This window comes from Lonchura striata, chromosome Z (genome assembly GCF_046129695.1).
Source record: "Lonchura striata isolate bLonStr1 chromosome Z, bLonStr1.mat, whole genome shotgun sequence".
Taxonomy (NCBI): Eukaryota; Metazoa; Chordata; class Aves; order Passeriformes; family Estrildidae; genus Lonchura; species Lonchura striata.
The window spans coordinates 13,654,049-13,680,428 of NC_134642.1; the positions used below are offsets into that span (position 1 = coordinate 13,654,049).

At 37.2% G+C, this 26,380-nt stretch overlaps 1 protein-coding gene across 1 annotated transcript in view; it reads right to left on the reverse strand.

Annotated features, from left to right (window-relative positions):
• The window catches only part of SV2C (synaptic vesicle glycoprotein 2C), a 109,824-nt gene extending 95,586 nt beyond the window's left edge, over positions 1-14,238 (reverse strand). The window contains exon 1 of the mRNA XM_021531833.2: positions 14,037-14,238. The gene's annotated coding sequence lies outside the window, so the exon portion shown is untranslated. The remainder of the gene's footprint in view (positions 1-14,036) is intronic.
• Between the last annotated feature and the right edge of the window lie 12,142 nt (positions 14,239-26,380).

The following is a 26,380-nucleotide window of genomic DNA, read 5'->3' on the forward strand; positions in this document are numbered from 1 at the left end:
GCTTGCACAATGAGACTCTCAGGGGAAACCAAGTCTGTTGGGACACTCAGCATCCTCACAGACAATGAGGTCATATTCCTGATTTGCGGACTGCCCTTAGGACCATGAAACTTCACTAAAAGCAGACAGTGAAGCTACTGACAGCAGAATAAAATTCTCTATACACAGGTCCATCCCTCTACTGAAAATTCCAAAGGCACCTCTAGACTCTAGACACCCAAAATTTGAAAGCAGCTTTATCCATACAGAATGGTATACCCAGAATTATAAAGCTTCTTGGGACCAAAACTATAATCTGGAAGAGCAACTGGAATAGGAAAAAAAAAAAAAATTTTTTTTCCTTAGCAATCTCTGACTATATCAGTATGGCTAGTTAAAAACCTCACTTTTGACATAAGTAGCAAGTGTAGCCTACAAACATTCTCAGTTCTCCTTTCTGGCAAGACAAGGGGAACACACTGCATTTCACACACTGAACTGCATTTTTTAGCATCAAGCCTCTCTTACCTATCTGTGACTTCATATTTCTGCTCTGCCACATCAAGCAACAGCACACCCTTCAAGTCTGAAAAGGGTGTTTGCAAGGAACATTAAGGATGAATGTTCTAGACTGGATTGGAATAAATTAAAACATGCAAGCTGAAGCCAGGGTGATTGGCTTTTATAGAACGATTATCTTCAGTGGTTTTCTAGGAGTGTGTGCTGAAAAGACATAAGAAACAATTCAAAATTCTATACAACTTTTAACATTGACCAAGATTATAAATTTTTAGCACTTCATCATTTTTATATTACGACTGAATAATCAGGAAGAAAAATGTCACTGAAAGAAACCCTTGAAAGGACAAAGACTGAAGCAATAGAATCTCAGTGGCACTGCTGCACTCAGGAGCCGTGGGCTTGATTTCCTGTGCTGCCATTCAAGTAGCATATTAGATATATTATCAAAGCATTATCTTTCGTCAAACATAAGGAGGGGACTGGGAGTCATTAGACATCTTCTGAAGCAGGTGGTGTCAAAAGTATTAAATCTCTTGAGTCTTTGTATGGAGTACACCAAGAAAAACTGTTAACCACACAGTTCTGAAGGGGGCATAGCATACTACCTTTGCCAGCTGCTGAGACCGAACATACTAATTTCTTGATTCACATTGGAAAGGTTTTCATTAAAAGGAACTAGGATAAAAACATGGAGTGGGGGGGAAAAGTCAAAATCAGTGATAGTTGCTTAATAATGAAAAAATACCTCCACCTTATTTTATGTGTTCCTACTAAAAGGAATAGTTGGTTTTTACAGCAATGTAAACTAGGCAGAGGAGATGCACAGTCATATTTTTGATTATTGTTTCTTCTAAACCCAGATGTTCGGTATAATATGATAAATCAAACCATTAGGAAAGAATGTACACAGCAGCCTCATGTCATTTCCATGTTCTAAAAGGTGGAGCCTACCCTCACTGGTTCAATCCTTAAAAGCCATACATTCCCCAAGAGGTAAGAATTACTTAACGTTTTCAACAGCTTTGTTTAATCTTTCACTAGAGAGTAGTCTCTGACGCTACAAAGGTCAAGAAGGTGCCATCCTGACCTGTCTGTGTTCTAAAGCAATTTCCCTTGAATTTATGTCTTCCATCAGATTAATCCTTATCCCTATTTTCCACTCTGACTCTTTACTGATATTGCCCTCAAACAGAACCAGTCATGACCCTCCAGCAGATAATCAAGAACAGAAGCCTGCATAGTGGTACATGTTCACAAGTGCTTTTTGTTTAACTAAGATACTGCTACTATCAGTCACACAGAGAAGCAATGCCACATCAATAGCATCCCTTGAGAAGGGGATCATACCGTTATCAGCACCTCAAATACACTCATAGAGTATGTTAAAGGACACTATTTGCAGTCTCCAGTGATTCTAATACACCCTCATGCTTGGGCACACATCATTTAAATGTTCTGCATTACTAATAGGCATTTAGAAGCATTTCAATTTTTCTCCTCTTCTGACTTGGCCTATAATTATCACTTTTATTTCATCCAAAAGAAACAGTAAGACCCTCCTTATCCACCCACAGTAGGGGCCCAGGATGACTCAAATCAGATAATATTTTTGGTTCAAAGGCAGAAAATTATCTGCATACCACCAGTGTCAGCTGACTAATGACAGAAATCAGTGTTACACTCAAAGAAGATTTCTTGCATACTCTGGGGCCAGGAAATCTGAAGAGAACATAAGAAGAAACAACATACTTGTATGTGTAGAGGTATATGTACAAAACAGGCAAAATAAACAACACAACAAGTCCAAATTAAGGCCCAGTATACCATAGCAGACATGATTTTAAAATAATTTTCTTTTTCTAGGGAAAAATAGGAAAATACTTGGATGTCATAAATTTTTACATTTAATAAGAAAAGCAATTTTAGAAGAGAAAGTTTTTACTTTATCAGCCAATTAGCTATTGTTTACAATCAGCTTTTTAAGAGTATTATATTGTGATGGCCTCAGGATATAGATCATATTAAAGTGCTTAATTCCTCGAATATGTGTGCATCAGCTTTCACTGAAAACAGTTTTGTAGATTGTATAGTTAATACAACATTCAGTGTTTGCACCCCCAGAACAAGGGACTTCCCCTTAAAGGAAGTTTTTAATTTAACCCAAAATTTCACAGGAATGTGTATCAGTGCATCTTTTCTGTCCACTATATGTGCTCTCTTGGCCTCTTTACAGCTTTCAGTAGTTCACACCCGGAGTGACACATGAGCCTTGCATTCTGTGCTGTTGTAGCATTCTTAGACCAGTAGGAAACAGATTTTCTTAATGATATTTTTAACATTTTCTCAGATTTTTTAAAAAACCTCTACATGTTTACAGAGCCCTTAGTAAATACAGTAACTGTTACTTTTGAATCAAATCTATTTCATTTATGCTATACATTTTCTTAGGAAAATTTATTGATTAAAAATAGTTACCTAATTAAAAATCCACATTACTAAAATATCAAAAACAGAAGACATTACCAAATTACTGCTTTCACTATTTTAAAATATTAAATAAAATTTATTTTTAGTATTTTAACAAAAGAATTCATTTAAACAAAATGGCTACCGTAAAGTTCAGCCAATTAAAGGATACTTAAGCTCACAGTAGTTTATTTTCCCAGTCACAGGAGTGAAGGAAGTCAGTGCATTGGAACCTGTAGCTTCCTCCTGTTCCTAGATATTGAAATACAGATGGACAAAAAAGCTTCCATTTTTCTCATGTGTAAAAGGGACAATATAAAACTATTTTTCCCAACCAGGAAAGATATTTTTTTTTTACTAAATAACCACAAATAAAATCGACCTACAGTATGTTATACTTCAAAAAGGATCATCAAAATTTAATATTTGAATAAAAATTGATAATTCAGCTCCATTTATTGCTCTTGTCCTGGCAGACACTTTCTCTGTCAATACTTATTTGCCACAAGGTTTTCAGTTTATCAACGAATTGGTCTTTTTCTACAAGAACCTATGCCCTTGAGGAAATAATTCATATAAACAACCCCATAGCAATAAATAAGATTATAGATACATTACATACCTATGTGCATATTAATATATATTTGTACATATATGGGGAACAACCTTCACTGGATGTTTTTTAGAAATTATGTTTCTGTGTTTTGAATTCACACAATCTGCTTCTTGGCCACAGAGTTAGGAATTGGCCACAGAGCAAGGAATTTTTTTTTTTTTTTAATTAAATAGTGCAAATGACTGCATTATTTTTAAGATTAATCATATGAAAAAATATTGAATAAAATTACCAAAGCTCTTATGCCCTCATAATTAGGAAAATCTTTTCAGCACAGGATGCAAAAATCTACATGTATTTCTAAGAGAAGGAAATAATTAACTGTAGCTGTCATATGTGAACTTGGGTGATGAAGGTAAACCTTCTATCTCATCACTAGCCCAAAATAACTTTGGCTAGTAAAAGTCACCAAAACACTACAGTCTTCATGTTTTCCAAGCTATGTGAGGAGAATTATTCAACATATTATTTCCACCTTAGAATGACATATTTTTTACTACAAAGTCCAGTAACTTCTACTCAAATTCTTTATTTCTACTCCTAATTATAGATCCCTAGGAAAAGAAAAATAGCCAAAAAGCTAAATAATGGCCAGCTATGAACTGACATTATATGCCACAACATTTCCATAAATAGAGAATTAAATAATTCTATAGTTCTAAAATTTGGGCCTTTAAATAATAGAATAAACAACATAATTTTTCAGATAACATATTTTTTTATTAAGGTTGTTATCTGGATTTTTATGTGTCTTCACTTGCTGGCATCTGGGAAGCCTAGAAGAGTTAGGCAAAATTTTATTCCTGTCTTTACCACAATATCCCCTACCAAAGTGGAATGTTGCCACGCTTCAGGCCATACCCTTGAGTTCCTCGCAGTTCACCAAGTATACACAATAAAATTAATCTTTGGTGATTTATATGAGGAAAAAAACTACATTAGAGAGCAGTCAATAGAAAGAAGTTGGTTTGCAATAGTTTCCCAAATACTGAAAAATGTATTTTCTTCCTTTGGACTACAGAGCTGACAGTCATCATGTTCATTTGTTACTATAATACAGAAATTAGCAGGTAATTTCTCCAGTGAAATTTTGTTCTTCTGAGAAATTACTTATTTCGTAGAAAGAAAGAGTTTCCCCATCTGCTAAGATTAAGTACAATGGCAGCACTGTAACATTCTACTTAATCATTTTGTACAGCTGTTACAGCAAGGAATCTTCTATACTGTTTTGCATGATCACATGAATGATAAATATTTGTTAAAGACAAAAAATAAAAGAACTTAAATCAATTTTGTGACTTCTGGTAGTTTTCTGCCATGAAATCATAATTAAAATTGACCTGAAATATTTAAAATTAGAAGGAAAATTTTAAGTAACATTTAAAGTTTTTCATGCTATGTGGAGCAAAAACAACATACAGGAGGCAATTCAGTCATATTTGCAAGCAAAAGGGTGAGCCAGGTATGAGAAATTACTATTAGTCACAGGTAAGGAATTTCAATCCCAGCTGAGGATCTGAAAGAAATTTTCTTAATTTTCAAAATTTGAAGTCCACTAATACTTTCTAAAGCAACTGATAAGCCAAGCAATGACTTAAAATATATGTATTAGAAAAAATCACCCTGAATGGGTTACTCTTGAATTGTCCCTTAGTCACTTCAACCAAAAGATGTGTCAGACCAATACTCAGTATTTTCTTTTTAGTGCTTATAGTCAGTTGTTCCAGATTTATAATCAACATTAATGCAGTTTTACAACAGAAAAAATGTAATGCTGCTTTACAACAGAAAAAAGCTCTTTTTTAAAATCATTTAAGGAATACGAACTGAAAGAGAATTTCCAGGAGTCTTCTTGTTTCTACAAAGGAAGTTAGTTTTGTGTGGAGCAGCACTCCACACAAAACTCTCTTGAGGAGGTAAGGTGTCTAGGACTAAAGCCTTATGGCTGCTTCCAGACTCCTACTGAGTAGTGCTGCATCTTGAACATGGTCAGTAGATAGCCAAGCCACAGCTCCAGCAAATACCTTATGGGATATTTGTATTTTACTAATTTGGATTTTCACTGCTAAAATCCTTAAGGAGCAAGCTTTGCTCCCTTCATTGTAGGACCTAATAAATAATGGTCTTTGATAACAACTACTTTTATCTAATTAGCTCCGATTTTCTAAACATCTGGTTCTTAAAATGTGTTTGACCAATTGGCTAGAGGTTTTTTTCCCTTCCCTGCCTTCTAGTTTTTCTGAACAAAGACACAGAACTACACTGATTGTATTATCTTCTATCATTTGGGAGTTTGTGATTGGTTGTTCAGGTGTACAAAGACCGATCCCTTAATTATTTTTAATACAGGTATCTACTGAATTCAACTGGAATATGTCTTCTAGCAAGAATTTTTGTAAATATGGGCCTAAATACATCTGTTGAGATATTAGAGTTTGAAGAGTGCATTTATGGAACAGAAGATAGCTCATATCCTCAAGATCATGTAGCAAGTAAAAATTTTAAGATCTTTACAATTAATAAAGACTTAGATTCTGCCAAATTCAGATGTGAAATGAATACAAAATTAAATTTGAAGAAACAAGTTGAATAACTTTTAGTACTTTTAAGCAGACCACTGCTAGCTGTTTCCATTAGAGTCTAACACTTATACCACTTTGATGTTTTTATGTTTTTTAGGAAAATCAGCCTCACTTCTCCATGTCTACATTGCTGTTTATTTGGGGTTTTTTTTTCCCCTTTCAGTTCATTTGACAGCAAGGAGAGCACTGGAAAGGAATTAGTATTCCAGCTGAATGGGCCAATGAAATTATCAAAGACTAACATAAAAGGCTTTTCGGTTTTATCAACAAGTGGGCTGGATTTTTGCTGCAACCGTCTTGGCCTATCCAACTTGGGAAACTATATGAAATGCATTAAACTTAAGAATCTGTTTGTAAATTTAAAGCAGCAAAGAATTAAGTTGTAAGTATAAACTTGCTGTTGCCCATAGGGACCATGTCCTCAGCAGGCAAATGCAGTGTCTACAAAAGGATTAAAACATACATACAGAAAATACATTTTTTTCTCTTTAAAAGTGAAGTTATGCCTTTATAAGGTTTTATAAGGTAGTTATACACCTACCAAATGGATGTGATTTCTTCTGTTTATGGTACTGACAAACACACCCACACAAACTATTCTATGCTAATAAGCATGACAGTATCTGCCAAGACTGACCATATAGCTTCTATCTAAATACAAGTTTTAGGTACCACTGAATACTTGGAATCTTAGAAGGTTACAAAATTTCTAGCCAACAGCTTATTTATTGATCAACATAGCTAGGACTATTTAAAATCAGAGGGAAGATATTCAGAGAGGAAAAAAGATCAATTACTTTTTAGCCCTTTTCCTCCAACCAATATTGACAGATTCTAAGCCAAGTTCCCATTGAATGCAATTGCATTAACTGTATTTGAATGACAGTAAGATTTACTGGAATCTAAACTGCTCCTTATATGTGAATATGCAATAAGTGTCCCTGCTCTCACATCTGAGAAGAACTCACCTGTGTAGAATATCTTTGCCAACTGACACTTGAGCCATTACAAAATACTTGATAGCTCAATGGGACACTTATCTTCATGCTGTTTGTAGGTAGCCACGTCTCAAAATATTTTTCACGGAATTCCACACTAGAAAAATCACACACAGTAACACCTTTCTAAGAGATGAGAGATGTTTTCTCCAAGAAAAATCAGGTCCTCTGTACCAACATCAGTCTTTGGGCAAAGAGACCCCATGGTGACTTACACTGCTGTACAGTACTGTGTACCCTGTGCAAATTAAAGACAACCACATTCTGAAATGCGTTAACATGAGTTTGCATTCCCCTCTGTTTGTCAAGATATAGTTAGATTTATGTCCAATTTTGTCCCTCTTACCCATATGTTGTTGTAAGGAAGAAAGTCCTCTTAATGAGCCAGTGAAGCATGGGAATGGTTACACAGAGAAGCCTTGAGGTCCTCATCCCTGGAGATACTTAAACTTTGGCTGTGAAAGGTCCTGAGCAACCCAATCTAACTATAAAATTGTCCCTGCCTTTAAAATTAGATTGGATTAAATAATTTCAAGGAGTACCTTCAAATGTACATTATTCAAGGATGCTTTTGCACTGCAGTAGTGTTGTGCAGGCACCTTCCCGTAAGTTTTAAATTAATTACCTTTAATGAGGACAATCTATCTGCATCATGATCCTCACTGTAGGATAATCTCAAGTATGCCTGTAGTTCATCCAGAGCATCGTCTTGGTGTTCTAAACTTCCACAGAATCTAGCTATTTTAAATATCTCCATTACGTCTGCAGTATACTGCAACCAGTGATGAGATAGCATACCAAGGGAAAGAGCAGACTACATCTGCATAGCAGAGACTCCCATAGACCTTAGTAGTCCCTTTTTTCCCCGCTTAACAGATAACCCCTAAAAAATTTCCAGGCACAGTAAGAAATTTGTTAGCTATGTCTTACATCACTAAGGGCATTTTTGTCTGATATTCTCTCTGTGTCCAGAATTTGATTTATTTAATGAAAGAAGTAACAGCTGAGTTGTTTGAAAGTATGGCACTGCTTGTAGGCTGAGAAAGAGTTAAAAGGATGAGTGAATGCAGTGTCAGTGGCAGACTGTCCACCAGCCAATCATGAAGAGAGTCTGTGAGTTCTGCTCACAAGAAGCAGTATCTAGACACCAAGAATTTTGCCCAAAAGAAAAAGCCAACAGCAACTGCACAACTACATGCTGATAACAAAAATAAGAGAACAAGACATCAAATGGTAACTTTTGGTACCTTCACCTACTGTATTCCAGGTTAATATTAAAATCAAATGAGCCTGAGTGGAAAACATGAAACACACCAATCAGTCTAGCTTAAAAAAAAAATAAAAATAGAGAGGTAAAGCTATGTTTAACTCCATTTATATATATGTAGTTAATATATTAGGTATACATATAAGCATATGTATGCCTAATATAGAATGAAATCACAGAATCACAGGAATGGGTCAGATGGGGAGGGACCACAATGGGTCACCCTGTCTAACCTCCCTGCATAAACTAGGCCATCCCAGAACTCATGGCACAGGATTGCATCCAGATGGTTCTGGATTATCTCCAGTGAGGGAGGCTCCACACCCTCTCTGAGCAGCCTGTTCCAGTGCAAGGTCACCCGCACAATGAAGTCCTTCCTTATGTTCAGGTGGAACTTCCTGGGCATCAGTGTCTGCCCATTGCCTCTTGTTCTATTCCTTGGCACCACTAGGAATAGCCTAGTCTGTCCTCTTGGCAACCTCCCTTCAAATGCTTGCATACATCAATGAGTTCCCTCTCACTTGTCTCTTCTCAAGACTGGACAGGCCTAACTTGCTCAGCCTTTCTTCTGTAAGAGAGATGCTACAGTCTTCTCATCAACTTTGTCACCCTCCACTGAACTCACCCTAGGAAACACATGTCTCCCTTTCCTGAGGACTCCAGAAGTAGGCACAGCACTCCTGGGGAGATCTTGCTAGGGCTGAGTAGAGGGGTAGCATCACCTTCCATGACCTCCTGACAATGCTTTTCCTTATGCCTCTCAGGATACCACTCTTGCCACCAGTACACGCTGCTGGCTCATGGACATTTCTGATCCAAGAAGTCATTAATTTCACAGCCTTAAGAATATTACAGGGAACCGCTTTTGTAAGGCTGCAGCAACAGCTGCGATTGCCAGATAAAAGGAAAACCTTCTATGGTTAAGGGAGGTGGGGATGGTAGAATACATTTTGCAAAGACATCTTGGGATAAGCACTGCTATGCTTACAGAAAGTGAATTTTATTCTCCAGCTCCATACAGAATGAAAATGGTATCAGCTAAAGATGCGGAGGCCCTGTGAGGCTCTGTGAATAAAGTCCTCTCTCCATTCCAGTTACCATGGTTAAATGGTAAAATAGTGATTAAATAATTGTTTTCCATAATGCATCTCATGAAGCTTTTTTCCCTACACAAAACCTCATGTGATCATTAATGGGGAAAAATCCTGCAGGATGCTTTAATGCTGCTACAAGCTGTATGCATTGTAACATGGATTTTCCGTCAAAAATCAAAATGGGTTTGTGGGACTCAGACTTCCACTCTAGAACAAAGCACATAACTAGGCCCATGCAGCCATGACCACAGAAATAACCTGCAGTGAAAGAGAGAGCCAGCTACAGGGATGCTGCTTTATCTTAAAAAAAAAATCTTGCGGCTGGCAAAGAAACATGAAGCTGCAGCAGCACCATGTTTTTTATGAGTCCCAGATCAATATAAAGCTATATGCCTTGTGTGCTGAAGCAGATAAATTATGTGGTAAGTGTCATTTGTATTTTTAATACATTGCATCTTTAGTTCAATTATAAATATTTGGATGGAATCTCCACCTAATCATGAAAGTCTCTGATGTTTTGTTAATGCATAGCAAGTCTTTACTGTCAGCAGTCAGCAGAAATACAAACAGAGGTAAGGATTCAGTCTCAAAAATGAAAGGATGCTAGTGATATCTTAGTATTATTACAGTGAATTACATTGTATTACACCTTTAAGCAATTTTGTTTGTTGTGTATGCAACATTTAAACTTTTATTAGCCCCTCTGGTTGAGAAAACAACTGAGAGTTGGAACCACAGAGGAAGGATTGTGCTCGCTGTTGCTTTCCTCCATTTGTTTTTTTTTTCTTACAAGAGGACAAACACTTCAATAATAATCATGCTAAAAAATTTACATCTGAGTTTATTTCATGCACACTTATTTATCTCTTGCTGACATAAAAATGGCAATTTGAAAACAAACCTGACTGATAGATCACTGACCTGTAACATACGTATTTACACAAGACTATGTACTCTCTATGTTTAGAATATCTCTAGATGAACTATGTAGCAATATAGAAAATCAAAGATGAATTAAAGGTGTTAGGTTATCAAGCACCGCTTTATGGAAAAAGAGGCCCACCGTGTTTTGTAACAAAGATACTAGAGAATACATAACATACTTTGAAACTGAAGCAGTTTGCTAAGTTAAAAGGAAAATCCAACTACCCTTTCCTTTGCAATATCAATACTTTGAGCAGACTTTCAATATTTTTTTTCTTTATGTTACTTACAAACACTTAAAAGAAGACAAGCTGTAAATCTAGTCCTCTGAGTCATTTTACAAAGGACTCCATTCTGTTTTAGTAGGAAAATGGTATGCACTACATCATATGAAAGCAGTGGCAGCAGCTGTGAGTTCCCTATCACAGGTTTGCAAACACATTTAATCTAATTGATGAGCTTTTGTTTAAACATGCATTGATATGCATCCTGTGGTGCGTATGGGTTGCAAAGATTCACAGCAATATACAGCCCAAGCAATCTGCCTGTGATGCTCAAAGAACTTTTATAATATTGAGAATGTGAAATATTTTTATTAATACTACTTTCATGCAAGAAAAAGAACCCAAATCAAACAAATAAACAAACCAACAAAAAAGAAAATAAAAAGAGAAAACACAACTAACCAAAACCCTAGATAATTATATAGCTGGATTCATTTTACTTCACACTGAAACCTACAATTCAATTCACACTGATTTAACAGAATAATCAGGACCTCTGTGAATAAACTTTTGTCAGTTGCGCTTTGAAACACAAATTTCAAAAAGCCAATTTGAAATCTGCCACTAGTGAAGTAACTTACACGAGTTTACATTCCCAGGTATATATCCATTCAATTACAGATTTCACATTGTTACCTGATGTAACACCATGTCTTGTAAACGTAACATTTTTTAGTATTGTTTTCCTTTTTTGCAAGTATCTTTTTAGCACATTGCTCTGAACTGAAAAAAAAAAAAAAAAACTAACACCTTTGCTTTGTTATTTTTGAAAATAAATTAGATTTCTCAAATATATAACCAGAAAATATTTGGTTTGATTCCTTTTGGTCAAATTTAAATCCATTTTTACCAAAAGCAATGACACATAATTTAACATCAAATTGCCATCAGAGAAACTCTGTATTTAGTCAGCGCTATTGATATTCAGGATCATTTTTATTGAAATACCATAAGAATACAGCTTTAGAAGCACAGACATTAAACAAATTCTTGTTTTTTCTTTTTCCTCAATTATCAATTCAAGATGTTTGGAGGCTCAATGTGAATCAATAATTTTAATTGACTGCCTTTTTCTCTGTATTTGGCCTACACAAAGCTTTAGTCCAAGTAGAAGTCCACTTGGAACTTAGTATGAATATTTTATCAAATTCTTCATTTATTTGGAATACAAAAGTGATACTTTTTGCTCCCACATTAAGGAAACTGATTTAAAAAAACAAAATAAAAACCAAAACAAAAAGCCCCAAACAAACAAACAGAAAACCCCAACAAAACACTATAATAGTAATCTATCATTCAGGAAAATTGTAGAAAAATGCCTAGGTGAGAGGGAAGGAATGGGGTTTGGTTTGCCATGCTGCTTTCAGTATTCAGGAAAATACTGAATAGATGAACAGTTACAGGGAAAAGCTAATATTTTGCAAGATGGTGAAATTGTTTCCATTCCCGTGGGGAACTCAACTCCTGAAAAAAAATTTGTAAAACATCTATTTTGGAGAATATACGACACAGTTAAAACAGGACCCATTCACTTAGAGAACTTGGAGGAAAACTTCCAATACAAATATACTATTTACAATTAATCCAATCGGAGACCTTCACTTGGCTTGTATTTGGGAGCTTTCTTCCTGAAACCCTTTGTTGCTTATGGTGAATTCATCAGGAAAATCCTTCCAGTATCTCCTTACAGCGCTACTTGCAGTTCTATCTACAATTCCCTTGGGAAGCAGTATGTTTTGGCATAGTTTGTGCCACCTTTACAGATGAATTCAGCAGCTCCCTCTCTCGCCTAAGGCAGAAGTTCCTGTTAGCTCTCTGCACTGCAGTGCAATGCAGCCCAAGGACCAGCAGTACCAAGTGTGTTTGTCTGAGTAGGTTTCCCTTGTGTTGTACTAACCTCTGCAATCTATCCCCCCCTCCATCAGAGCTACACTCAGCAGCATCCTAACCCTTTATGGAAAGGAGAGCAGGATACTATCAATCACAGAGAAGCCTGGGTGATCTCAGCATCTTTCGATAAGACAGCCTCCCTCCTCACCACCTATCTTTTCATGCTTCTTCCTCATCTTTTCCTTCTCTCCTCAGCCCCCTCCCTTCTGTACAGATGTGCCGTGCCCACCCCAGCCAGGATGACTCAGCTCCCACCCTCGTCCCCTACTCACGCTGCACCCACGGTGTTTTGCAGGATTAGGCCCCTAAACCTAATCAGTAACCTACACATTCAATTATTTTTATCACCCAGCCCTCCAGCCCCTGGGGTGTCCTGTCTCCACTCAGGTCTGCCAGACTAACTCCTATGCCTCTTTTAATTCCTCAGGCTCTTCTATCCTGCAATCCTTTTTAAATTAGATGTGTGTTGCCTTGAAAAGTCCCACCATCCCATGGTTCTTCCTAACACTAGGACCTGGACTATACTTTTCATCACTATGATTTCTCTGTTCTCTCCTCCCCACACATGTCAGAATCATCTCAGGACCTAAATTCCCAAAGCCCCTTGCAAAACAGGAGTTAGTATGTTTCGGAGAACTCCTTTCCCAAAGCTGCAGAGAAAGGAATCCCTCTCTCCCTCTTACGGGTAAGGAATGCCAAACTATTTTCTCAACACAGTCAATGCAAGTGACAATCCTTGAAGGAAATCTATAGTGACAAAAGCAATAGTGTTTTCAAAAACACTTAAATTGGTTATTCTCCTTGTTTTATTCTGCCGGGCCTCCCCCCTTTCCTTTTCTGTTGCAAGGTCTGAAATGCTGATTGTTCCCCTCCTTAACAGATCTTAGAAAGTGTCGGTCCCCTGAGGAACTGGAATTGACAACGTTTCTGCACCTTTGGTTCTCCTCACCATCCTTACTGCTACAACATCTGCAAATTTGTATTCCTCGAACATCTGGAACATCGACACCCCTGGTTTTTGCTCCCCTAGCGTGCAAAAGTTTCAGCTTTAACAAACCAGATCCTAAAGCGAAGATCAGACGCTCATACCTCCTCGGATGTGTGTAACCTGCTCTCTCTGTGCAAAGACCGAGATCTGGATAGAGCTGGAGTGAGCAGCAGCGGCACAGGCTGCTCCTGCTCACCGCGGAGATGAGGGGGAACCCCGCGCTGCCGTCTAGCGCCCGACCTGCCCCGAAGAGAGCTCTACCCCGTCCCCGGCAAGCAAGACCACTCTAAGTCCCATGAAGAAGTTGAAGTCAAGCACGAAAAAATAAAAAGAGGAAAAAAAATGAAAAAAGAAAGAAAGCAAGAAAGAAAGAAAAAGGAAAAGTTGCTCTCTCGAGCAGTGTAGGCAGCCCGGAGCATCACTTACCGGGGCGCAGGCGGCGGAGAGACGCGGTGCTCCCTCCACTCCAGCTGCCGCTGCCTCCTGCTCGCGGCGTGAGGCTGAGGGAGGGAGCGAGGAGCCTCTCGGAGGAGCCGCCGAGCGTGACAGACCAGAGGAGGGGCGGACCGGAGCGGCTGTGTGGGCTTCGCGTTGCGGTGGAGGCTCTGCGGCAGCGCCGGCAGAGGGGGAGCGGGCGGGCGCGGCGGCGGGCGGCGGCCGCAGCATCAGCGGCCGGGGGCGGGGGGCGCGGGCAGGGCGAGCCCGCCGCAGGCAGCGGCCGAGCCCGCCGGCCGGCCAAAGAAACGCCCCCCCGCCGCCGCGGCTGGGGAGCCTCCGTGGAAACAGCGCTGTTTTTCTCCTTAGAAGAGGAAAATCAAAGTAGTGACGCTCACGCATTCACTTTATTGCAGAAGACAGTGTTTTATGAGAGGTGAGGATAGGTGAGAGCATGTGAAATTGCTTGTTTCGATACAGGTTGCAACAGGCCCGATGAGCATCCAGAGATCACTGCATCCCTCCTCTTTACTCTCTTCCCAGAGTGCGAGACGTGAGCACTTTGCAGCAACAGTGCGAAACTGCCTCTGCTCCACACGCAAAGACTGAGAGTGAAGCTCAGTGCTGGTGCAGGAAGAGCCACAAGCAATATTCACTTTCCTGAGAGGAAAAATTCCTGACTGTAAGAGTGAAGCATTGGAACAGATTTCCTGAAGTGATAGTGGACCTATATTCCACAGAGATTTTAAGAAAACATCAGAAAAACGTGTTTATAGGTGATTGATCGCTTTAGAATGAACAGGTAAAATAGATTAGTTGTGAAACCATTTTTTTGGACAGTAGGAAGTTATTATGTTTACTACTCTAATCAACTTACATTTAAAGTAGTGGCATCAAAGACTGAAAACTACACCATAACTTTGTCATACTAGATGTGATAGCCACTGTAGAACAAAGAACATGAAGGAAGTTTCTCCTTTATGATTGTATACATTTACTTGTAATTGCATTGGCAAAGTCTGTAATGTAATAAACACAGTGGTACTGCCAAAACGAAGGTGTGAGAGAAACTGAACAGGTAGGACTCCATATTGAAAACCAGTAAATATTCAGCCAGTTTTATTAACAAATACAGGATTTGGATTCATCTTTCCAAAATATATTAATCCACAAAATATGCCTACAGGAGAAAGATAGGGTAATGGGCAGGTACCATCATTGCCCCTGTCCCACACTCTGCACATACCTAGTGTGTGTCCACTACAACATTGTAATTTTTGATGGTCGATCTGCCTTTAAGCCTTCCTGTCAATACTTGTGAGCTTATATTCTTTAAAATATTTTTCTTTTCCTCTGTTGTTGAGCAAAAGACTCAAACAGCAAAGGCTTATTGATTTGCTACCCTGGGGAAAATCTGAATGAACTATGCATGGAGTGCTGTCAAGTGTGAAACACACGTAGAAAAACAGAAAAGAAACACCTATTACTTTTTTGTCCCTTTCAGTAATCCTTGCATTAGAAAATTGCATCTGGTGTTACAAAATAGCACTCTAGTAAATATACAAAACTTGTCACATACAACATACAAAAATAAAAAGATATTCCAAAATTTTCATATGGCAACAAAAGAAAAGGCTACTTGGACTATACAAATAAGAATAGTGACAAAAATTTAATTTCCATCCATTTACTGTTGACTATTTAATAGGATGACTACTGTATATAAAATGCATCTTAAGTCTATGCTACTGTATTTTACTGAAATAAACTGATTAGGATAAAGACCTGCTCCCTCTAAGGTCTTGAGCACATATAACTATGAAAGAAAGAATTACCACCATATTTAGATTTTGAACATATAGGACTAAAATGCTAAGGAAAAAAAAAATCACTGGATAAAAGCATAATGGACAAACTCAACATTTTTTCTTAACCTTCCCTTTAGATTCCACTGAGAAATGACCACTACAGCAGGCACCTTCCTCCTTATCTACTGCATTAGAGAGAGGGACATTTGTGAGATAGGTTTGCAGGCATTTTGTAGCAATAAGGAAGATAGATTAAGAGATTAAAACAAGCATTTGATCCACAAAGGTAAGAAGTGTGCAGTTCCATAGTCAGGTTAAACTGGTGTTACACTGTGCTTCTGTTAGACACATTGGTTCTTCCATTTGCTCTTCATCCTGTCACTTTCTTAGCATCAGCTTTATCCCTGGTGTGGTTTCAGGATTAAATCTGCTGGTGAGTGGATCTGCCTTCAGAATAACTCTAGAAACCAAAGCAAAGTATGTCAAAGAGTGGTGGGTTTTCCCCTGGACAAGTGCCTGACCCACTTGTCTCAGAATGAGTTATGATGATGCTGAACCTTCAGCCCATGTGTAGGATTGATTGTGCCAGCTCAGATAGCTTGTGGGACCATGAAGCATCATTGATGTGAAATTGCATAGCATCTCCTTGATCTGTTTTCTATACATGAGGAGTATTTGTATGAAATTTCTTCCCCTTAAACCTCCCCACTGCAGTGTGGCAGGACACTGATCTCATTCCTGCCACCAAGAAACACATCCTGAGGTTGATTGCCTGAATACTGACAATTTTGATAAAAAAAATACCTCTCAAATTTGAGAATTCTACACAGACTACTTCAATTTTTCCTCTTCCTGGATCTGATGGCTTACACCTTTCTGAAATTTGTTCTCTAGAGTACTATTTCATATCAGACATAAAATTTTATCTTTGTATGCATTCATTTAAGCTTAAGATACTTGCTGCTCTGTCAGTTTTCTATAGAGACTCTGACACATCTATATTTTTTCATTTACAGCTGTCATATTTACACAATATATTTGTCAAAATACACATTTTTTTATTGCTAGTGGATGATCCTAGAATATGACCACAAACCACATTGCATTTGTTCTCCAAAAGGACAAAACCAAAGATGCTCTTTCTAGCTGTTTGAAGAACAAAAAAACCTAAGTAACATTACTTTGTAAAGCAATTGAAAAATTCAGACCTTGTGATTCTTAAATATTATTTATCCCATACTGGTTTTAAAAATATATGGCAAATAAATGACTGTGTTAAAATACTGTAGATAGTTTGCCATCATTAATTTTTAAAATTTATTTTAACTTGACCCTTAAATGTTTGTTTGTGTCATATTAGTTTTGTTTCTCCTTTATTTATTTTCAAGGAAATAAACATAGTAGCATTTGTGTATAGAACCATCTTAAAAAAAACTCCAGAAAAGATTGATAGCATTTCCCTTGAAACTAAAGTTAAATTCTTCACAAACTGCATGTTTCTTTTGTACAAATTCCTCCTTTATCACTGTTTCAATCCTACAAGTAATTTCCTTGACTTAAAACTGGGCAATGGGAAATGAATAGAATATAGATGTAAAGCACATAGAAACATTGGGGTTAATCTTCAGCAAGGGGTCAGGGATCCACAGGAGTCCTCTGGTTACCTCAGCCACGAAAGCACTTCAGTGTTCTATTGTATGCAGAGTATAAACCTTTCAGACTACATCCATGCACAATGACCTGAGGGAAGGACACCCCTTCGGATACCCCTTTCTTCCAAATAACTAACACCCAAACATACTGAACAAATTCATTATGACTTCAGGAGACAGAGACAGAAAAAATCTACAGATTTTCTCAAAGAAAAGAAAAATAATTCCGTTTTCTTTAGTTATTAATGAGATATTGTCTGAATTTGAACCTAAAGATCGTGTATCGTTATGTTTAGCCACAGCCAATTGAAAATATTACACAAATATAAAGAGGAATGCAATGAAAGGGAAAAATATACTTCTTTTTCAAATGAAAATTACTTTTTAAATAGTCCATACCATAGCAATTCATACCCGTAATAAGCATCTATCAGACTACATTTTCTTGTGTCCTCATAAAACAAACAAAAAAGCATGAGATGTTAAGGCTACCTACCACTGGTCAAAAGATCCTCTACCTCTTCTAAAATTAAAGGTGAAGAATCACTAAATAAATCCTCACATAATGGAGGCAGGAGCAACCTGATCAGCTAAGTACTTTATCAACAGGAAGACTTAATATCTGAATCCTATTGGTCCTTATTTCCATAGCATTTGTTTTGTTTTGCCTAAATCTGTTTGTTTCCTGTCTAAATTTAAAAATCTGTTTTGCAGGAATGAGTGACTTTCTAGACAAGGAATATTAAATATGTGTCTCCTAAATCCTAGTTTAGAGTCTTCTGCTGATCTGCTGCACTGTCCTTGAACAGAAAATTTTCTTGAGCCTCTGTTTCCTGTCTTGTTCTTTGGTGTCTTGTTTTTTCAAGGTTTTTTTGTCTATACACATAAGGAATAATACGATCTCACTGCTGTCATGACTGAGTAGTTTAGGTCACTTAAAGAATCATCATCAAAGCTATTACAGAAGCAGAGTTAATATAAATTTGAGAAAGCATAACAAAGCTTGATGGTAAGGTTCACTCTTACTACATGGAGGGAACATGCAAAGGAAAAGTGGATTGGTATCAATTTAGAATAATTTACACAGAGTCTAGAAATGGAAAAGGATAAGGATGCAAGAGGGTAATGGAGACCCTCCTGTGGGGTTATGGGGTTCAGAGAGGACATCCTTGATTTCTAACCTCCTGACAGAACTTAGGAGTGGCTGAGTACCAGAAGTGCTGACGTACCAGAGACCCTGCAATGACTCCATGTTTTCATAGCTAGGCATTTGTGCCTGCACTTGCTGAGATATATTTTCTGAGACTAGATAAATGAATGAAGTTACAATGATATTATGCCAGGACTACCTTTTTAATGAGAAATATACTAAATAATATATATTAAAATTTAAAATCTGTAAACAAATCATTATATAATCTGATGGTTCAATCATGAATGCTCATTCTTCCCGCAGATATGTCAATGATGCTTATGGTGCCTCAGAGTGTTGATTTTTGCATATGTATAATAAAAAGCTATGTAAATCACAACTTGGCTTAAACTTCCCTGTGGCATCTATGAGCATCTGAAGTGACTTGGAATCCTTGTTTGTAGTATGAAGCTGGAACATACCACACATCTGAAAATTAAGTTAATATGTTAGTTTTAGATAGCATATTGATATGTAATGAGTTTAATGGCCTATATTTGAACAGCATTGTGTATTCATCCTCTCCTTTCTGACTTTTTTTTTATTCAAATAAGGAAGTGCAACAAGTGTATTTCAACTAATGAATTTCTTAGAGAAAAAAAAATCCTGTAGTTAACAGAAATTCCTCAGAAGATTTTGGGGGCTTAGGTTTTTTTTTCCATTACATGTACTGCTCCATTCTTTGAAGGTATGCATAATCAAATTAGAGAACAGAATTAAGGCATAAGAAACTTCAGTTCCAAAGATAAAATAATAACAGGAGTTATGAAATAGGTCTATATAAAATGCTCAACAGTGCAAATGGAGGATTCACTGTGGACTGCAACAGAGTTTTTTTGTAAAAAGTGGAAGAAAATAAACACAATTAAAGACATCAAGTAGGCTTTGCACAGGCATTGCTCATTCTGGATTAAGTTAATGAAAAGAATCTGATTTTCCTAGAACTGTTAATCAGCCCAGAAACTCCAGGAGTCTCCTTAATTCTTTAGCACTCTGAGTATTAAGCACTTCAAAACCTGTACCAGATTCTTTTCCATTATATCTTTAGAGCTATCTTGACAGAATTTGAACATTTAAAATATCTTTATATAATAGATGCTTTTGTGGACCACATTTCAGGAGGTATTTTGATTTAGGAAGAATAATCTGTACCTGAAACCAAATAATTTGATGATCTGATGATCTCCTCTCCTCGCCTCGCCTCGCCTCGCCTCGCCTCCATCCCAAAGGATCTACTAACAAGAACCTGGGGCACTCTTACCTGGGGCACTCTTGCCCTTCTGGGATGGGTCTCCACTGCAGACTATGAGTGGTGTAATGGACAGCAACCCTTGGAGTGCTTTATGCTTTAGGACTAGGAGTCAAATTTTTGTCTTTTAAACGAGCAGAGATTTTTCATTTTGGCAGGAGTAGAGCTGAACTGCCAATCTGCTTAGGAGTACTTGTAGTTGTGTGCAAATAATGTGTTCCAAGAGACTGTCTCATTTCAAACATAATTCTATAAAACATTTAAAAAATATAATGAAGTTAGGAATGTCTGCAGAGTCCATCCATAAAGCTACTCTGATTCAAAGAATAAGGAGACTTCAAAATCTTTATCTAAAATTCTATCTGAATCAACAATGTAAATTCAAAATATTTTTGAATCCTCTGGTTGCTGCCACAGCTGGAGAAGTAAGCCTGAAATCCAACCATTTTCCCGGAACCTTAGAGTTATATAAGCATATATGTGTATATATAAACACACACACACATGCTGTAAGCCTACAGTTATCATGTCATCTTTGAAAGATAGATTTGAAACATCTTGTTTCTCTCAGTGATCAATTTTTCATCTAAAGGAAGGGTGGGGGATGTCTAAGTAAATATTCACTGAAGTAACAACTCACCACATTAACTAGGTTCTTCACACTGGGATTTCTGAAGGACATTTATTTTTCAGTCTTCCTCTCTTAATGATGATTTGTCATATCTATAATATAAAATCATGCCTGGTGAAATAGTTTGCAGTATATATCTAAAAATGCTCAGTAAGTCTTTTAGATAATTAATTTTATCATAATGTTCACAGTATGTATACTATGATCATTCTATTTCTGGTCAATATAATTTATTCAACATTTGCCTTGAACAATTTTTCTAACTGTGTTTTGCAGGTTCTCAATTTGTTTTCTTTTTCAGATATCAATTTTGATATCAGGAATGCTTAGCTCCCAAGATGGGAAAACTTGTATAAAAAGCTCATCTGAAATCAAATTTATTTTACATCTAGGGGTCATAGTTTTTATAATCAAAACTGATGAACTTGTTATAGAGCATTTGAATTTTACATAGCTCTCTACTTTTAAAAAGAACATCAAAATGGTAATGTAAAATAATGAATATTTGGACCAAAAGCACCACACAGAAAATATTCTCCTGAAAGATTTCTGACTTGTGGTGTTGTTTCATAAACAAGTCAAACATTCTATTTAGATTAATCACTGTTTTTGCAGAGATGTGCAGCTGCAGTTGATCATATCTCCTACTTATCAACTTACAAATTATTGAGCTAATTTCATTTTTGGCTGAGATCACATACATAAAACATAGTAGTACATAAAGGAGATGACAGGAAGAGAGAATTCAGCTTTCTTTATCTAATGATATTTTTCTGAAAACACATATTCAAATTATGAATTTTGTTGCTAGGAGCAACACCATACAAAGTATTTTCCCAGCTGCCTTCATTATTACAGCTCTGTCTACTTATCATCACATGTCTTCCCTACATGTAATGTACTCACTACTAATTTCATTTTCGTAACTTTCTGAGTCAAACGTTTCTTCCAGAAAGCCCACAGAGACAATCATCCAAATGGCTGCTTTGTTCCAGTAACACATCCGGAAATAGGATGATGTCAGAGAAGCAAGCAGAAAATAACACAATTAATAAAAATTCTTCTTCTTTTTTTTCCCAGGACACTGAAAATAGCACCTCTATGCTTCTATTTGAAATTCTCTGGCTCTAAGATGAAGGAGCTTCTGACTGGAATTGAGTATGTTGGCAGACCCACTGAATAAATACACATTCAAGAGCTCATAGCCTTAATCAGTGGAGTCAACCACTCTAAGAAAATTCAGATCACTGAAACTGGATAATTCTGGGGATAAAATCGCTGATAGGTAAAATTATGTTCACCTGCATCATTTGTACTTGAAATATGAGTAAAATCTAATAATTTTGCCTCTAATTAACTGATTTGTGCTCCGCTATGAAATTACTAGAAAAAATATATTTTTCATATATATATATGAAAATATATTTTTTCTCATGTACACAGAGTCATAAAATATTCTGTGTTGGAAGGGACATATCAAGATCATTGAGTCCAAGACACTCTCCAATAACTTCTTTCCTATATTGTGGCACCCAGAACTGCCCCCAGCACTAGAGGTGAGGCTGCCCCAAAGCAGAGGACAATCCCCTTGCCCAGCTGGCCATGCTGTCCCTGATGCCCCCCAGGACACAGCTGGCCCTCCTGGCTGCCAGGGCACTGCTGACCATGCTCATCTTGCCATCAGCCAGGACCTCCAGCTCTCTTTTCACAGTGCTGCTCTCCAGCCTTTCATTCCCCAGTCTGTCTGTACACCCAGGGTTGCTCCCTCCCAGTGCAGAATCTGTTACTTGCCCTTGTTAAACTTTACATGGTTGGTGATTGTCCATCTCTCCAATTTGTTTTGATCTCTCTGCAGGGCCTCTCAACTGTCAAGGGAGTCAACAGCTTCTCTCAAATTAATATTGTCTGAAAACTTAATATTCTTTCAAGTCCTTCAGATATAATAACGGATAGAACGCAGCCTAAACATGATTACCTGTGTTTGGATGCTCAATCTGAAGTGCTTCTAGGAATCTGATCACCAAGTTGAGCAACCACAAATCCAAATTAAGGTAAATTATGTCTATGATTAGGTCTGGTTATTATGACTAATGTCAGGGAGTAGAAGAAGCAGGCTGCTCAGCAAGGGGAACAGGGACCTAAACATTAAGGCAGACAAGAGCAGAGACAAGGAGCAAAGGCTCACAGCAGCCCACCAAGGCAAGCAGGACAGGTCCAATGACAGTAACAAGGTTCAGCTAAGAATCAGAGCTCCTCAGAGCCATGAGGCAGGTCCAAGGTCAAGACAGGAAGTTGAGTCAGCAAGCGAGTGACAGGATCAGATCTGAAGACAGTAAACAAGATCAGACACAGCCTAGTGACAGACAAATCCACAGAGATTAGACAGGTCTGGGATGAAAGCAGATTGGCAGGTCAGGGCTGGAGTCACAGGGGCGTATGGCCAGACACGGGCAGTGAAGACACATCAGAGATTTAAGGCGAGCGCCAGAGTTTCAAAGGACTTCCCAAGCAAAGGGGTCAGGCTGTCACTTCTCTCAGCATTGTCTCACACAGCACTTTCTCTGGTGCAAGGCTGTGCAGCTGCACTGTAAAGGCTGGCCAAATCACAACAGCCATCTCACCCGGAGCAGAGAATCTGTTCAGGTCTCTGCACCGAATTTCCACCCCTACCAGAAAAGTGGGTTTCAGCTGACCTAGTGTAGTCTGTGAATACCCTTATCTTTTGTAGCTCTTACTTATGATCTATTTTTTGTGTTTAGGACATGTGTTTGAGGAAAAAAGGGTTTACACTATAACCAACAGAGAACATTTCTGGAGAAATTTCCAAATCATGCTTACCTCTAGCAACATACATTATTAATATATAAGTAGGTTTTAAGTATTTGAGATATATCACACTTAAATTCATTATGTTAAATACACATACGTAGAAATACACAGATATACATATTTATCTATGTTGCTTATTGTACACACACATACCTATATTAATGCTTAACCTGACATACAACCAGTTTGTGTTAAAGTTTATTCTCAGTACTTCAATTTGTGTGCACAACGTGGAAGACAACCTCTCTTTGTACACAGAATCCAAAGCAGTGTACTTAAAGCAGAGAAAAGGTCAAAACAAGGTTAATTGCATTTCTTGACATTTCACAGAAAATATGAGCTCCTTGCATGGTAAAAGTTTAAAGGAGCAGCTGGCAATACTGGCAGAAAACTATAGAGTTGTGAAAAAACAATCAATATATAAACACAAAAGATAAAAGCTGTATGTTAAGAGTAATTAGTAGGGCATTGTAAAGTAGTGGGAATGATACATTTGCAAGTACAATGTTAGCTCAATAATGATGAAAATAACCCAACTGTTTATTTTGTGAAAGTGATCTTTTTTTTCCCCCTAAACATACCCTATTTAGAAACTGAAGAGGAGAAACAAAACCAGACAAAATGATCACTAATGGCTTTCAAAGTGCTACAAAATTCAAAAGCCTAACAGACTGAAACACATGTAATTAAAATGAATAAGAATATTTAAAATAGTTTCTCCTATTAGAAATCTAATTTTTTCCCAACTTTTCTGCACTTTACAGAGTAAAGTTGAAGTCAAAGAAAAAGAGCCATAGGGTAAGACTTGGAAACAGCTATGAAATATTTTTTCAATAAGGAAAAGCCTCAAACATGTTTTCTGTACTACAAAATTTTTGACAATTGTATCTTGAAAAAAATTTAGAAAAAAGCACAACTGGGCTGCTAACACATCCTGTTTCATAAAGAGCTGTCACTGAGGTCTCTGTGTGCAAACTGTATTATGCTCTGATGTTTCTAGATGCCTTTTGATACCATGTTCCCCCAGTCTCAATGGCAGCTGTCTCTCTGCTGCTTATTGCTTGCCAAATGACCATTTTTATGATATCCAAGGGACATTTCTCTCCACTAACTCAGATTGTAATGTTAACAGTCCTTAAACTGACCTTTGCAGGTGGATAAGGTACTCTCCAGCCACTGAGAATTTGAAAGACCAAGAGTGGTGTGACATTGCTTTGAGCAGTATTGCTGCACAAGGAGAAGGGGCAGCTGGTGTTGGGTGGGTAGGCTGCAAGAGACTTGATAACAGAATTGAAGACTGTTGCAGGACAGGGTAAACTGTTGCAGATACAGTTTACCTTGTCCACAAATTTCTCTGTGACACCTGACAGGTGTTCATCTGCTTTGTATTTTCAAAATGGAGACAATATCATTCTCCTACTTTAGTGGGCTAAGGGAAGTTGAGGGCACCATAATGGCTGATACATCCAGATACCACAACGTGTAGGTTGTAGAAGAGGGAAAATTTAATTCTGGTTGTTTTTCAGTGCCCTAAAATGCTCCACTAGCCTTGGATGTCACTACTGCATTTCTTCATGACAGATGACCAGTGCTACACCACTGTGATGGGTTATGAAAGGGCCCTGTTCTCACTTCAGGACATTTAGAGATGTCACACTGTACACATATCCACTGAGATTTCAGTCTTACTCTTTTTAATATTAGCAGATTTGATATTTCTTGTTATGGAACTTTGACGACTACTCTTCCTTGCAAAAAGGCAAAACTAGCAAATAGGATCAAAAAACTTTAGGGAAAAAAATTAGAGGTAAATGTAGATCATGGCACTTTCTTATTTTTTCTCTATTTTTAAGACCATGTACACTTCCCAGAAGATTAATGAACCCAGTTCCCAGTTTAAATTTTTGATAGCATAATGAACATACTTTAAAAAATTCTATTGAGTTTCAATATATAGAGCATATCTTTCATAGGTACTTTTTAAACAAAAATTAATGCCATACTACAAGATTAATTGCTGAATGGGATTACAATGTTGTTTTCACAGTTAAAGAAAAAATCTATTGAAATAAAAATAATTTAGTAAATTCTTCATAACAAAGCTGCAGTTTTTGGATGTGGAATAAGTGGTCTAAGGAAGAATAAGCAGCCAGATAAAAACAGATAAAAATAGAAAATACTGTTAAGTTAAATGTATTGAGGTCTGTCTATACATCAGAATACTTGTTATTCTATTAAAAAAAAAAAAAAAACAGGATAATATCTAAATCTAATTCAACCATAAACCAGGAAGTTTATCTATAACCAGGCATAAGCTATATTAAAATATCAGTTGTGATATTACCTGCACAGGATTACCCACACAGTCTAGACATCATTGGTACTCAAGGTATATGGTGTATTTATTCTGTCTAACTGTACTCAAAATATTGTTGTGTCACCAGATAATTTGGTCAAAACAGCTGTGTTCATTAGAAGACAGTCAGGTCTTGGGTAACAGGACTCTAATTACAAGCATTATAGCTATTTATACTTTATCAAGTTTATGCTAAAGGTTTGAACTTTTTCATGGAAGAGATTAACAACTTATTAGACAGGCCAGTAAAAACAACTGACAGATAGTTGAGATGACACTGAGAAAAAAAAATTAATACATATTAATATACTGAGTTTTGACATTATGACCTTTTCATGACCAATATCTATCTTTTGCATAGTATATTTAAAATCAAGGCACTTTTACACTTCATATCTTTTAAACTCTGCTAGCCTAATATGTTCTGTTGTGAAGAATATGGGTCCCATAGCACAAGAAATATTCACCCTTTTGGAAAAAAGTCTAGACCTATGCGTAGCACTGTGGTCTGCCAGATGCCATCCAAAGGATATCTGTAGACTAAGCAATAAGATTTTATACTCTTAAAAATCAGAAGTTACTTTGCTGCCCTTGCCCAACTCAAACTTCTTCTAAAGA